Consider the following 15,559-nt stretch of genomic DNA (forward strand, 5'->3'; position numbering starts at 1 on the left):
GTTAGCTAACTGCCTGGGAAGAGAGGCAACGCCAGCAGGTTCAGATGATTTAAGACCACAGAGCTAAAACAACTAACACTACAAATACATTAACTTATACATATCGTCTTACCTTATGGCTTGGCAGCTGAGTCCGGTCCGGAGCGGAGCTGAGCTGAGCGAGCTGAACTGAATGAGCTGAGCTGAGCTGAGCTACTGCAGCAGCCAAAAAATGTTGAGCATGTTTTGCCTCGGCATATCAGAGTGGAGTTTCTGATGACGTGCGGTCTCAGCAAATCAGAGTGGCGTTGACTGGTTGAAATCAACTTAACAATTTTCCACATAAATTGCATTTCCAAATAAAAATAAAAACATACGTAAATAAATACCTACATTCATTAATTAATTAAATAGATAAAAAATATAATACTCAAATAAATAATTAGAAATAAATGATGCTTAATCATAAATAATCTATATTCATAGTGATTAACAATATTGATAACAACAGTGTTGACATACATTTAAAAATAAATATATTCTTAAATAATGTTAATTTCCTGCACCTGTATTAGACGTCCCCATGACGTCCAAAAAAGTGACCTAGTCCGACGTTCAAATGTTTAACTGCATATTGACGTCCAAGTGGGGTCATAGTTAGACGTCCAAATAGCGGACCTAGTTTGCACGTCGTGTAGACGTACAGAATTGGTCTTGGACCGACCGACGCAATATAGACATGATCTTCACGTCCATAAGACGTCTAATGTTTAGTGGGTTATAGGTTCAATATAGATACCCAATATGCCATTTTAAAGCTTTTCAGTTATCTAGCCTATTTAACCGTATCTCTTTTCAGAAAATAAACATTTAGGGCGAAATATGCCTAGTTTATGAAAGTTATGAAATATTATTTTCATATTTGCGTTTTTCGTACGTCCATATTTGGTCGAATGCGGACATGTTATACACCATTCGAACCGTCTGCCTCTCCGGATTACGGAACTGTGTTTAGAGTTTAAATCTGCTTGAGTTTCGCTTTGTGTTTACCTCAGGACACTCGAGACACACACCCAACCCCCTCCAGCGCTTCCCCCACACTCTTACCTTCAAAACGCCTCCAAACTTAAGAAAATCCATCAATCCAGTCACCAGTGCTTGAAATAATTTGAGGCAGAAAAAAATAATATCAACTTTAACGCGTTATTAAAAGCGGATTATTGGTCGCTCCACGAATCCACGCATATCTAATGAATCAGCAGACCCTCACAGACCAAACGGTATGCAAATGAGCTCTGTCAGCCAATCAGGCGCCGAGTTCAGCGAGCTGAAGGGAGGGGAGGGGGGGGGGGGGGTCAACGAAGTCCCAGCACAGTTGTAGGAAGATTTGAATAAGACAGAACACTTCAATTTATATTATTATTAATTCATGTTTAAGTTTTAATGACAATACCGATAGTGTTCCTAATGAAGTAATTCTTATCTATTTATGTCAATAGTAGAGACAATAAAGGACAGCAACATCAGAGACAGACAATGGAGGGCAGCAACAGAGACAATGGAACAAAGCAACAGACAACTGAGGTGAGCAACAGAGACAGACAATGAAGTCACATCACAGATGTAGGAAGTTTGAGTAACACTTACATTTATATAAAATGTAAGAAATAAGGACAGCAACAACAGATTCACAACAAACTTATAATAAATAAAATATGTCTAAATTAAAAGGTTTGAAGTGTGCTCGTGTATTTAGGGGGCATTGGAGTAGAGAGCCAAATGAAATCCACTTTTGGGGGAAAAAGATCCCCCCCATCACAATGCTGGCTACGGGCCTGCAGTGGTCTATATACATTTACAACAGACGTTCAACTTATTCAGTATTGTGTTAAACTGGAGAATGGTTCTATTGTTTAATCTGATTTTATTTGCCTCTCCTGACATCCACTGAAATAGTAATGGAATAAATTGCTAGTAAAAATCAGGGAGTGCTCAGATCTGTATTAATTTCAGGTTGTCCGGAGGTGTGCCGTTAGTGTGGTCTGTACATGCAACAACTTCACACTGTACTCCACCCAGGAAGTCAGAGTGACTAACAGGCAGTTAGTTACTTAGAAAAATGTTTTAAAAGATCATTACAACAGGCTTTGTTTCATTACCTTTTTCACAAAACTGAACTAAGGAAGATTATTAATTAGAATTTTTTTTTTCAATGCTGATAAAATGGTCACTTTGAGTCTCACTTTGTGGGAGTGTTATAATTTAGTTATTTATCTAAAGATGTATTATTAAATAACTATTTTACCATTATGTTCATAAAAGCAAGGAACCAGGCTGGGCCCAGTAAGGATGTGTGGCCTACATACAGAATGTAAATCTTTTAATCAAAGGTGTAGGAGTGGAGCTAAAATTAATCAAAGCCCACCCTATAGTAACTTAGAATTACAGTTAATGACAAAAAAATGTACTTATGTACTTCTGTTTATTATTAGTTAAACCTAACCAAAGGTGACTTTACAACCTAAACATGCTACTCCACATTGCATTTATTGTTGTTAGAAAAAAATGATTATTAACATTATTATTATGTATTGGCATGTCAATTCTGTTGTATATTTACATTTTCTCCACACTTTAAAAACACTCAGCAGTGTTTTGTTCTGTCTTTTTTATTTTGTCTACTGAAAGCACTTCTTACGATGGTTTCCTTTTATTATAAAGAATGTAACTTTACGTTTTATAGAGATTTTTGGCAGCAGTTAATATAAACTTTAGATAACCCAAACCCTCCCAGTCTGTTAGCAGAACATGATATTACCCAAAAGCCGTTTTTATTGCAGTGTATTGTTATTGATGTGATTTATTGATCTTATTACTGACCTCACGTGTAAAGCCGGTGAACTTAGCACCCCTGCCAGGAAAAGCACCCCCTCTCAGGAGCGCGCACCCACGTCTTGATAAAAGCGCAGATAATTAATTGCTTTAGCTAACTTTAATTAGAAAAATGCTCCCTAGAGCATGCTTTCATTGTGGGAGTGAAGATTTTGGCATGCTTTCAAAATAAACATTTATTTTAAAACAATTTAAACTTTTCACAATTTTTGGGGGTGACAAATCCACCTATTTCTGATTTCCTGGTTCCTAAGCCAATGCATTTAATTTAGAAACAAAAAGTTAATTAAAGTTGTGTGGCTTTAATATAACACTGTACATTTATGACAATAACGCTCAAACTTTTAAGGCTTTACTGCTGGACAATACTGGAAGCACCTTTTGTCACAGGTTGACCCTGTAAACACAGAGGTCAGGAATAAGCCGCTTCAGTCTGATTAAATCTGCTAGCTAACTAAGAAGGGACGCCTGTGGCTAATGCTGCTTGTATAACAACACCTGTTTGGAAAGATAGGGCAGATCGAGCAGGACAGACGTCGACTGAAGACAGACGCTGCTGAATCAGAAACAAACATACGCACATTTAAATGATCCCATTCTGCCACAGACAGCTGGCTGACTGAGTGTGTTTTTCCACCAGGTTTAGCAGAGTTGCTCAACTGCACAAGCAAGGATGTTCACAAGTTTTCACAACTGTTTAAACACACTTCCTGAAAGGCAGCCCATTGTTTTATTAGCTGACTTAAGATGTAGTAAAGCAATAGTTCTATATGCTGCTTTGTATCTGCTTAAAAATGAAGATAAATACGATTATACACACTTTTTAAGAATTTGTGTGTGCGTGCCAAGTAGGCTGGTCAAGTCAAGTAAATAGCCTTTTATTGTCATTACATCTGAGTACAGGTACACAGTGTAACGAAATTACGTCTGGAACTATGGTACATCATGGAACAACAATACAATAGACAAAACAATAGATAAGTGCAAAAAAATGCAACATAAAACTATAAAATTACAATAAATACAACAGACGAAACACTTTAACAGACAGAACAGTGCAGTACTGTTACGGTACAATGAAATGTGGAGGTGACGATAAGGTGCAGAGGTATGTAACATATTTATAGTTTAGAGTTTGTTGTAGCTTGTCACGTTAATTACAATATTAAACTATTGTACAATATATGAACATGAATGCAATCATTTTACTGAAAAGATATTGCTCAGTGTATTGTATTTAATTAGCTGGAAATTAGCATTAAATGTCCATAAGTCCATAAATTGCACCGAGCATGAGCTTGTGGAAAAATCTTTTTAAACTGGAGGGTGTGATGCGGTCTCCTTTCAGAGCGGATGAATCCGATTCCAGGTTATGTTCAGTCAGAGAAAGAGAGTGTGGTCACAGAGCTCTCTTCTGTATGTAGTCTGTATGTCAATGGTTTAAAAATATGTTCATATTCAAATTCCAGTGTTTAAGTACTTCTAATAATTAACTGTGAATTGCTCTATAAAGGGTGTAATTGCATTACTTTGCAATTATGTTATTATTATATCACTCCAAAAGTGCCAGTGGCATAAATTATTTTACCATGTTTGACCCAAAGTTCTTACCATTATTCACAAATTTATTCTAGAACTGTAACTTGAGAATATTTTTGTAATTACCACATTTCTTTTTAATCCACCCACAGCCCTCCTTTTGTATTATCCAGTATAGCTAATAAAACATAAAGCAATATTATCAACAAATCCTTACAAAAGCACAGTTACTCTGTGCTCTTTAAATAAAAAATGTGACCTTTGCTAATGTTTGAGGACCTTACAGTGTCAGGATTTAGCTATAGCTTCTTTGGCTGAAATTACAGCTTGCAGATGCTTTTGTAGAGCTGCTATTAGTCTTTCAGGTTCTGTAACTGTATTTTTCTCCACTGTCCTTTACAGAAGACCTCTAGTTTTGAGACATTCTTTAGCAATGTTGATGCATAACTTGTTTATGGACATTCCACAAATTATAGTCCAATAATTATAATGTTATGGTCAAAGACTGTTTTGAAAACTTTAGTCTGTCACTATCTTGCTGTAGAAGCCTCTAAACATGCTTCTCACCACCTGGGCGATTTAGTGAATGGCCTTAAAATGTTTATTTTTATTATTCCTGATAATAAGCCCTGATTCCAAAACTCCTCACTTCTCCAGATGTTCTATAGCATGTCTCGTGCTGAGTGCGAGGAAAGTGCAGTTAAGGTTTCTGTCTCACGACTCTTCCATGAAGATTATATTTGTGCAAGTAGCTCAGCACACTGAAACGCTACACCTCTGCAGGTTCTTGGCAGCCGTATGTTTTGATTTGCATGACACGTGCCCTACATCCCAGAATACATATACCACACTGACCATTTACATTTAATGTGATTTAATTCTTTTTTATCTTTATTTTATTTATAACGTAACTGTCTTTTTATTATGATCAGAGGCTGTATTTACTTCTTCCTAAAATAATGTGTAATATTGTAAAGGGTGTCCAACATTCTATGTGTAACACATATTGTTTTAATAATATACAGTTGTGGTCAAAAGTTTACATACACTTGTAAAAAAACAATGTTATGGCTGTCTTGAGTTTTCAATAAGTTCTACAACTCTTATTTTTCTGTGATAGAGTGATCGGAACACATACATGTTTGTCACAAAAAACAGTCATAAAATTTGGTTCTTTCATAAATTTATTATGGGTCTGCTGAAAATGTCACCAAATCTGCTGGGTCAAAAATATACATACAGCAACATTAGTATTTGGTTACATGTCCCTTGGCCATTTTCACGGCAACTAGGCGCTTTTGGTAGCCATCCACAAGCTCCTGGCAAGCTTCAGGTCGAATGTTTGACCACTCTTCTTGACAGAATTGGTGCAGTTCAGCTAAATGTGATGGTTTTCTTGCATGAACCCGTTTCTTTAGCACTGTCCGCATGTTCTCAATGGGGTTTAAGTCAGGACTTTGGGAAGGCCATTCTAAAACCTTAATTCTAGCCTGGTTTAGCCATTCCTTTACCACTTTTGATGTGTGTTTTGGGTCATTGTCTTGTTGGAACACCCAACTGCGCCCAAGACCCAACCTTCGGGCTGATGGTTTTAAGTTTTCCTGCAGAATTTGGAGGTAATCCTCCTTCTTCATTATCCCATTTACTTTCTGCAAAGAACCAGTTCCACTGGCAGCAAAACATCCCCAGAGCATAATACTACCACCACCATGCTTGACAGTAGGCATGGTGTTCCTGGGATTAAAGGCCTCACCTTTTCTCCTCCAAACATATTGCTGGGTGTTGTGGCCAAACAGCTCAATTTTTGTTTCGTCTGACCAGAGAACTTTCCTCCAGAAGGTTTTATCTTTGTCCATGTGATCAGCAGCAAACTTCAGCCGAGTCTTAAGGTGCCTTTTCTGGAGCAAGGGCTTCTTTCTTGCACGGCAGCCTCTCAGTCCATGGCGATGTAAAACACGCTTGACTGTGGAGACTGACACCTGTGTTCCATCAGCTTCCAAATCCTTGCAGACCTGCTTCTTGGTGATTCTTGGTTGACTCTTGACCATCCTGACCAATCTCCTCTCGGCAGCATGTGATAGCTTGCGTTTTCTTCCTGATCGTGGCAGTGACACAACTGTTCCATGCACTTTATACTTGCGTATAATTGTCTGCACAGTTGCTCTTGGGACCTGTAGCTGCTTTGAAATGGCTCCAAGTGACTTCCCTGACTTGTTCAAGTCAATAATTCGCTTTTTCAGATCCACACTGAGTTCCTTTGACTTTCCCATTGTAGCTTTTGTAGCTGAGTCTAATCACTGGGTCAAATGAGCCCTATTTAAATGGGCTCATGAGAAGTCAACAGCTGTAGTCAATCAGAATCACTTACAAGAAGTGAAGAGGCCATGACATGAAGCTAATTTGATTGACACAACTCGCTACATCACCAAAATTGACAAATTTTGTTGCTGTATGTATATTTTTGACCCAGCAGATTTGGTGACATTTTCAGCAGACCCATAATAAATTTATGAAAGAACCAAATTTTATGACTGTTTTTTGTGACAAACATGTATGTGTTCCGATCACTCTATCACAGAAAAGTTGTAGAACTTATTGAAAACTCAAGACAGCCATAACATTATGTTTTTTTACAAGTGTATGTAAACTTTTGACCACAACTGTACATTAAATTGGACATAGACATAGATAGTATATCTATGGATACTTGATAGACAAATAAAATAAGTAAAAAATATTATATTGTTATATTATTTAGTGACTGTAGAAAATGAACATTAGGCTACATCAGTATATCAATAAAACAATATAAATAGAATGAATTCTACGGAACAACAGACAGACTATATTTATAAATACAACGTTACTTAAGCTACCTTTTTTTTCTTTAGTAAAAGCTGAATGTGCTGATTATAAAATTTGTTTTCCTATGAAGATAACTAGTGGTGTCAAAAAGTGGGAAATTTAGCTAACTAGCTAAAGTAAATGTCAGTTAGCTAAAAAGCTTGCTGCCTAGAAAAGTTTTTCCCTCATTATAACTTATTATAAAAATAATTAAAGATAAACCTTTGTTTTACTGAATGCCATTAACCTAGTTATTAAAATAGCTAACATATATAGTTACTAAAAAATAGAGAACAGAATTGAACTTTTTCTGAATTTTTCTGTTTGCTGGTTAGCAGGTAATGCTAGCAAATTTGTTGTCATGTTTTGTTGCTGACCTGTCACTCTGTTGCTGCTAACTATTTAGTTATTTTGAGGTCTCTCTCTCTCTTTACCTTTTTTATTTTAATTTTTTTAAACTGACTTTTTGCCCAAAATCATCTTCTTATTATGCTGTATGGTCACCTGTGGTAAAATCTCATTTACCCTATCCCCTTAGGACAATGGCATGTGTTAAGGATATGACAATTTATTATTCCTAATTAAAACAAAATATTAGCTTTCCAAGACTAGGCTACCTTTACTAAGGCTAAGATAATTTTTATTCACTTACATTTTTGTACATTTTTTTGTTTTTGTTTTTTTGGCTGCATTTTTACTCTGCATTTTAGTCAGTGAAGCTAGCTAGAAATGCTCTACAATTTGTTGCTGTTAAAATGTCAAAATGTTTCTGTCTTTTCAATCAATATTTCCTTAACTTTGAGTTAGGATTGGTTCTGCTGCTCAACTGTAAACTCTCCTCTTAAAGCATTGTTCATTTTTAAATAGTTCTAATAATTTCATATGTTTTGTCGTGGTGTCAGAGTTTTTCTCCACCTCATGTTATTAGCCATGGTTAGTAATTTCTGACATGCAGCTTCATTAATATTTATTTCTATATCACATATTATATGAATATTGTGTTTAAAAGGTGTAAAATGTAAATTGCCTTAATTTATATCATTATGTTATTCCATTTCTATCTGTTTCTCTCTATCTGTATCTGTTTTCACAGGAATGTTATTATAAATACGTATGAACTACACTATATATAAAAGGATAGCTAGCTAATTGTTGTTTTTAGCAGTGTTAACTTCTTTCTATCTCCACCAGCTAACATACAGTAGCTAACTAGCACTAGCTCTGTATTGAATGTTATTAGCAATGTTCATGTAATTTATGACGTGCAGCTAATCATGATGTTAATCATGTGTATCTCGTTATTTTGTGAATATTGTTTGACAGTAGCTAAATATGAACATTTTGTTGTTGTATTTTTACAGTACATTTTTTTAATTTATTGTTGCACCCCTGAAGCTCTTATTAGAATCACCCTATGCTCCCGAGAGACATACTGTATCAGTAATCCTGCTCTGCAAGGACTAGACAAACATGACAAATATCTGTGTCAGTAATGGGTTCAATGGGTGCATAGGTGGGACCGTTAAAACACGTTACGGCTTAGAGTCAGGTTTCTCTGAACGGCAGATTTTCTAAAAACTCTGTTTGAAATGTCTTCTCATGACTTGCTGTGTTATTTTTACTTAGTCCTATGTTGCTTTACTTAGTATTGGAGACCCCTCCTCCACCATGTGGAGCTAAGTGGAGTGCAATCCAGCTGTCTGTTTCTGTTTTTAGGAAGGACAAGGTTTCTAAAGCAGGCGTGTTCAGTCTGCAGACACAGGAATCTCCCCACAGCTCAGGCTGTGAACACGCCTAACTTTGTCTCCAGCCTGCAAGGTTAGTCTGTACAAAGGTGAACAGATGCAGAACAGGCCGGCCAAGCCGGAGCGCAGGCTTTGCAGCAGTGCTGTGTGGTAATGCTTGTTGTGTTTATTTTGGAGATTTGATATGATCGTCCAATCAGGTTCAACCTCTTCTGAAACTAAAAATAAAAGAGGGGATGTAATGGAAAGTGTAATGTTTCTACAACGAAAGCCAATAGGTTTGCATGGAACAACATTAAACATTTTGTGTTCATCAACTTGCCAGAAATATTAGGGAGCCTATCCATCATTTTTTTTTTTTTTTGCTCCTGATGTTTGTGTGGGTTTATGCATCAAAAACATTATATTTCAGTTTTATGTACGAAAAAAATGCCAAGATTTACAATGTAAATGACGCAAACTGTTTTTCTCATTGGTGCCTCAGACTGTGCCTCCTTTAAGAGGATTACTGACCTAAACCACTCATTATAACATCATTGTGTTTATATGGGGTTAACCTTTTTTTTTTGTTATAAGCAGATGTCATGAAAATGTACATAGACATGTCATGACATGCTCATGCTATAATGCTAGAAGCTAAAGAACATTAAGAACACCTGTAGGATATTGAAGAGTAACTGTTTATTTTACTTTGAGAGTATTGACAAATATCTTTCAATTATGATTACTTATCTTAGTATCTATAATTACATAATCACTGTGTGAAACCTTGTATTTTATATGCATTAACCAATACTCACCTTACATTTGATCATTTTTACTCACAGTGCATTTTACACGCATTTATATAGAAGATTAACCAATAATCACAGTATATTCTTTACATATATAGTAAAACATTGTTTGATCAGGCATGTGACTAACACAGACTCTATTGTGACAAATTAACCCACACGATACATAAGGCGTTTACTAACACATAGGGTCTATTGTATGGCGGTCTAACCACGCGCCACTAACACATTAACATATAACATATGAGATTTATTGTGAGACTTGTGTAGCTCATGCTTGAAGCATTTTGTTTACTGCATGTCTTTGACTAACGGCCATCAATCATCAGCTAGTGCACTCTGTACGAACTAAATTGATACAAAGGAGGCTTCAGGACGAACAGTGCGGCCTTTCTCTCTCTGTGCGTGCAAAGTCCTTCACCTACCAAAGCGGGAGGACGCGCGCACATAGGGAGGGCGGCACTGTCTAATGATTGAAACAACACCACACTGTCCGGCTGGATACAGTCAAGGCCAAACACTAGTGGTCCGATCAGACCTGTGAAAATTGAGTATTAACACGTGAAATTACGCATGCTAACATGAGATGATTTTAGCAACGCCTCATCAGCAGGGTTCACATCATTTGGGGTATAAACATGGAGTCAGATCAGAGGGGGGTCAGAACTTCTACTGGGACGGCTGTTAACTGTCTTGTATGTATTGGTTCTCCTGAATTCAGTAATAAATACTTGGTTTGCTTTCAACTTCACTCCACCTGCCTACGACTCTCTATCTAACGAACACGTAGGGGAGTTGTACCCCGGATGAGAGGTGGGGGTAGCCCACCTTTCATTTTCTTTTCTACAACAATATGCATGGGAGTCTCCTGCATTGAATGTGGCTCTGAGTCCCTGTTTGCAGGGACAATTCAAGCCAGATGCTGTCAGTCATGATCATCATCACCCCCTGTGCTGTGGGTGGTAAAATCGTCTGTGTTCTGTGTGTATTCCCGGTACAAACGTGACTCTGTGGATGGAGGAATGTTAAATGTTCACACAGCTCAGAAACAGAACGTCCCAATCATCTGGCACCCACTATCAGGCCTCGGTCAAACTCAGATAACCTGACATACAAGATAAAAACATCATGACTTAAACAGTTATGGGTTTCAATAAATTAATCATTTTACTGACGTCAGAAGTACACAATGTACAAAGAGTGGTTCATTTCTGCAGCTTAATTTATATTTCTGAATGGATATGTACTGCACATTAATTAATTGTACATGGTGTCCGCAGTGTAGTGAACTTCTAACTTGTCTATTTTATAGTAGTAGATACAAGAGTTTACATATTATAGTAAACTTTTACTAAAAATCAAGGGAGCTGAGTGGTCCAGTGAGCTAAGCGCTGCCAGTATAATGAGGAGACTGCGGTTTGAATCCTGTTTATGCAGCTTGCCATTACCGGAGCCCTGAGAGAGCAAAATTGACCTTGCTCTCTCTGGGTTGGTAGTTGGCGCTCTCTCCCCACATTACTTTAAAGGGTGATGTTTGCAACAAGAGGCATCTTTGAGCTGATGTATCAAAACCAAGTCGCTGTGCTTTCCTCCGAGTGCGCTGTGATGCTACTTAGCAATGCTGCATCATCAGCAGCAGTTAGAAAAGAGGTGGTGGCTGACTTCACATGTATCAGAGGAGGCATGTGCTAGTCTTCACCCTCCTGGTGTTGGCGCATCACTAGTGATAGGGGGAGTCCTAATGAGTGGGTTGGGTAACTGGCCATGTAAATTAAGGAAAGAATCGGAAAGAAATTTAAATAAAACTACTATAAACTTTTTTTTACGAAAAATCAGTTTTCCATGATAAAAGCCCTGTAAAGTTCTTAATCTCTTTTGCGCCTGATTATGTTCCAGTTCCATTGCTGTTTCAGTTTGTAATGCACTCAAAAACACACGATTCTGTAAATAAAATGAATAAAATAATAAATAAGTAAATAATAATCAACCAAACTTTGTATATTGTGTTCCATTTATTGCAGTCTATTTACTTGTTAAATATTGTTGTTTTATTTTATATAACTTTTTGTTTCACAGATCCTAAGCGGTAAAAACATCCCATTAGCTGTGATGCTGCCATGCTTCACTTCAGTTTTACTTTACTGCTTTACTAAGTTTCTGTTCAATTGGCTGATAAATGTCTATTTAATAGACAGTAGGGCTCAATCTGTGTTAAGAGCTAGAATATGCAAGAAAAAACAACACACACGTCCATTGTAATAGATGCAAGGTCTAGAAGGGTTAAAGGTCTGCAAAAACACGTAACATAAACATTTGATTTGTTATGTGAAATCATATCATATCAAATGGTGTCCTTAACTGTCCTTAACTAATAATAGAATTGGCTGTGCTAGTTTGAGCTGGTATTTTTTAGGTTGACAGGGTCATTAATCTAGTTCACCATCCTTATCTGTGCCCTGCTAGTATAAAAATATATAGCATGTTGAGGACGTGAAATACACACTTCACATGAATGAGGTCTTCTTTCCCTTACATGTGCTGAACGTTCACGTGCACACTCTGCTATATCACACTTCACCGCTGCCAAGACTGCTTGCAATTTAAGCATCCATCATGCATGGAAGGATGGAAAGACATATATATATATATATATACATAGAATACAGGAAAATGTACTTATCTTTGGTTGTTTGCTGTGGTGAGACCCATCCATTTCTTTAATCAGTGAAAACATAACAGTATTGTGTTTTTGGGGGGGACTTTGTGGAAAGATTTCCCTTCAAAATACTTTGAAGTGACATCATACCACTTCCTGTTTCGTCCTTTTTAAGCACTGTGCAAGCAATGTGGTTGGGCTTGTCTTTTTTGCTGGATCATTACATCTAATGTTTAAAATATAAACCTCAAAATTTTGAGATGGTAACAAAAAAAAAAATCCTGAAAATTAAATGCTTAGCAAACTCCTTCAAAACATTCAATGTTTCTTCATAACCAGCATAAAAGATTGATAATAGTTTGATAATAACTTTCCCGTTCCACCTTAAATGTGCAATAGATGGCAGGGGGGCTGCAGCATTTAAGGCGAAATGGAAAAATAAAATAAAAGCTAATAAACGTTCATTTCATCTCCCCATCATAGAGAAATTAAGGAATGGACAGTAATAAATAATTTTTGCACCTCCTGCCCCCTTTTTGAAGACATAATGCACTAAAGATAACTAGTTAACCAGCAGCTAGTTTGCTAAACTTTAGCGCTCCTGATTACGTATCAGGTGCTTGAAATTTGTTTAATAATTTATTCTTCCTGGTAACCTTTATTTTCCTTTTCAATAGCATAGCAATCTGACATATCCTTCGGGGTGCAACTATTGTTTTGATGGTATATAGTGTATACATGGCATTAAATGATTTTAAAATGATAAAATATTGTTTATCACAAATATTTCTGGGATAGTATATGGCACAAAAAATAGTTATCGTGACAGGCCTAGCTTAGCAGAATGTTAAAAGGTTAAGTTAATTCCATGAAGGCCATTCCATAATTTCCACCCCTGAAACCCCTGTGAAATATGGTTAACACATAACAGAATACATACAGAAAACTCCTGTCCTTATTTCTTTGCTGACTAACTTATGACTTAGAAGATGAGAGAAGGTGCTGGAGAGCGCCGCAGCTCAAATGATGAGATAGATCCGTGTGCAGCCAAGGAATCTAGGGCAAACACAAGCACACACTTCTTATGTTAGCTGCATGACCTAATTATTAGCATTGGCACCATCATAAAGATTCACACGTGCCCTCAGAGACTAGAGCAAGGAGCAAGTCAAAATAACAAGTAAATTTTGGCTGATATTAGGTTATCACGTGAAAATGTGAAAAAAATCTCTTTTCCCATATGTCTATATTTGTATATTATTTAGTCATTCCCTCTTATACACAGTAATATCATAGTATTTTATTCGACATTGCTACACACTGTACTTGCACTTTATTGCTGTAGACATACTGCACATCTGTATATATAGTACTGCAGCCTTATTACTCTAGGTTTTATTTGACCTTATTTTATTTGTAGATTTTATTTTTTATTTAATCTTTTATTTTATATCATTATGTACTTGTGTGTATCTGTATGTAAAGTGCTGGAACATGTAAGTTATAACAATTTATATATTACATCTTAGTATAATATAACTTATTTCTTATCTTTTTTTTCTTCTCTATTTTCATGCAAATTAATAATTTTACCTCCTATAATTAGCTTTTTTAGAGATTCTGGTGATGCACAAGTGTGTCATTCAGCAACATAAACGTGGTATTGCTACTGTTGAGATAAAAAAAAAATTATATTGCATTTTATGTATGCACAAACATGGATTAAATCTCATAACTAGCTATTTTAATGATGATTAATCATAGAATTTTTTTTTGCAATGAATACAGATACTTTTTTAAGTGATTGACACCACTAATATAAATGTGCATAATTCAATGTTTGCTAATCTAACATGGATCATTTTATTTACAATAAAATCTAAAAGTCTTAAGAAAAAAAAGTGTGATTAATTATGGTTAATCACAAAATATTATTGTAATTAATCAGATTATGTATTTTAATCGATTGACATTACCAGCTGTAACCCACACCACTGGTTTAATAATACATTCTCTTTTTTTTTTTGGATGACCAGGATTCAGATAAAGAGAAAGCTATGAAAAAAAGCAGAGCCGAGACATTCCAGAACTTACTGGAAGGCAGTAGAGCGAGAGAGACTGATGGAGAGTAACTGGTGACTCACTGCCAAGAAAAGATGGTACTCAGAGATGTAATCACACCTGAGCAGGACCTCAGTGAGCCCCTGCGAGAGCGAGAGAGAGCATGTATAGCACGACCCGTTCCTGTTTATAGTCACTTCAGGCCAGACCAGGCCAGGCCAGCGTTCCCGGTTCTAGCAGGCTGCTCACAATGACGGCTCTATTTCTGCACAGCATGCACCAACAACATGATCAGTTTGTGGCGGTCCTCGTGTTACCAGCCTGTGTGTAGGTGTGTGTGTAGGTGTGTTGAGAGGGGGTCAATGAGTTTGTAAATATTCTGGTAGCAACAACAAGAATCTCTGGCACCAACCACATCCAGCGTTCTTTAGCTTTCATGGAACATGCCAAAAGTCATGAAACTATGGGGCCCATGTATAAATAAAAATTTTATATAATATGTAAAAAGAGCAAATTATACTACTTTGGACTCCACTTACATTTGACTATGTAAGTGAGAGGTGGATGTGATTGATATGGAAATACTCAATTCTCACACATATATATATATATATATATATATATATATATATATATATATATATATATATATATATATATATATAAATATAAATACACCCATTTTCTATCTTATCATCTCCACTGATATATAGTAGCATATAGGAGCAATTTGTAGTACTATAATCACAGACTGTTGTCCTGTATCAATTGTTTCTCTGTATACTTTATTATTATCCTCCTTTTAGCCTGTTCTTCATGTTTAACCCCTCTTTTTCCTATCAGCAGTGATGGGAATAACGGCTTTGAAATTACTAACGCCGTTACTTTTTTCAGTATGGAGTAATCTACCTAATTACTCTGACTGTCACTATAACGCCGTTACCATTTCCGACACCCCATCACTGCACGTTACTTTAGCCACTCAGTTAACTTTTTTTTTTTTACTTTGTGCATACAGTCAAAGGCGCAAGTGTGTGTGTGTGTGCATT

Source organism: Astyanax mexicanus, chromosome 12 (genome assembly GCF_023375975.1).
Source record: "Astyanax mexicanus isolate ESR-SI-001 chromosome 12, AstMex3_surface, whole genome shotgun sequence".
NCBI classification, from domain to species: Eukaryota; Metazoa; Chordata; class Actinopteri; order Characiformes; family Acestrorhamphidae; genus Astyanax; species Astyanax mexicanus.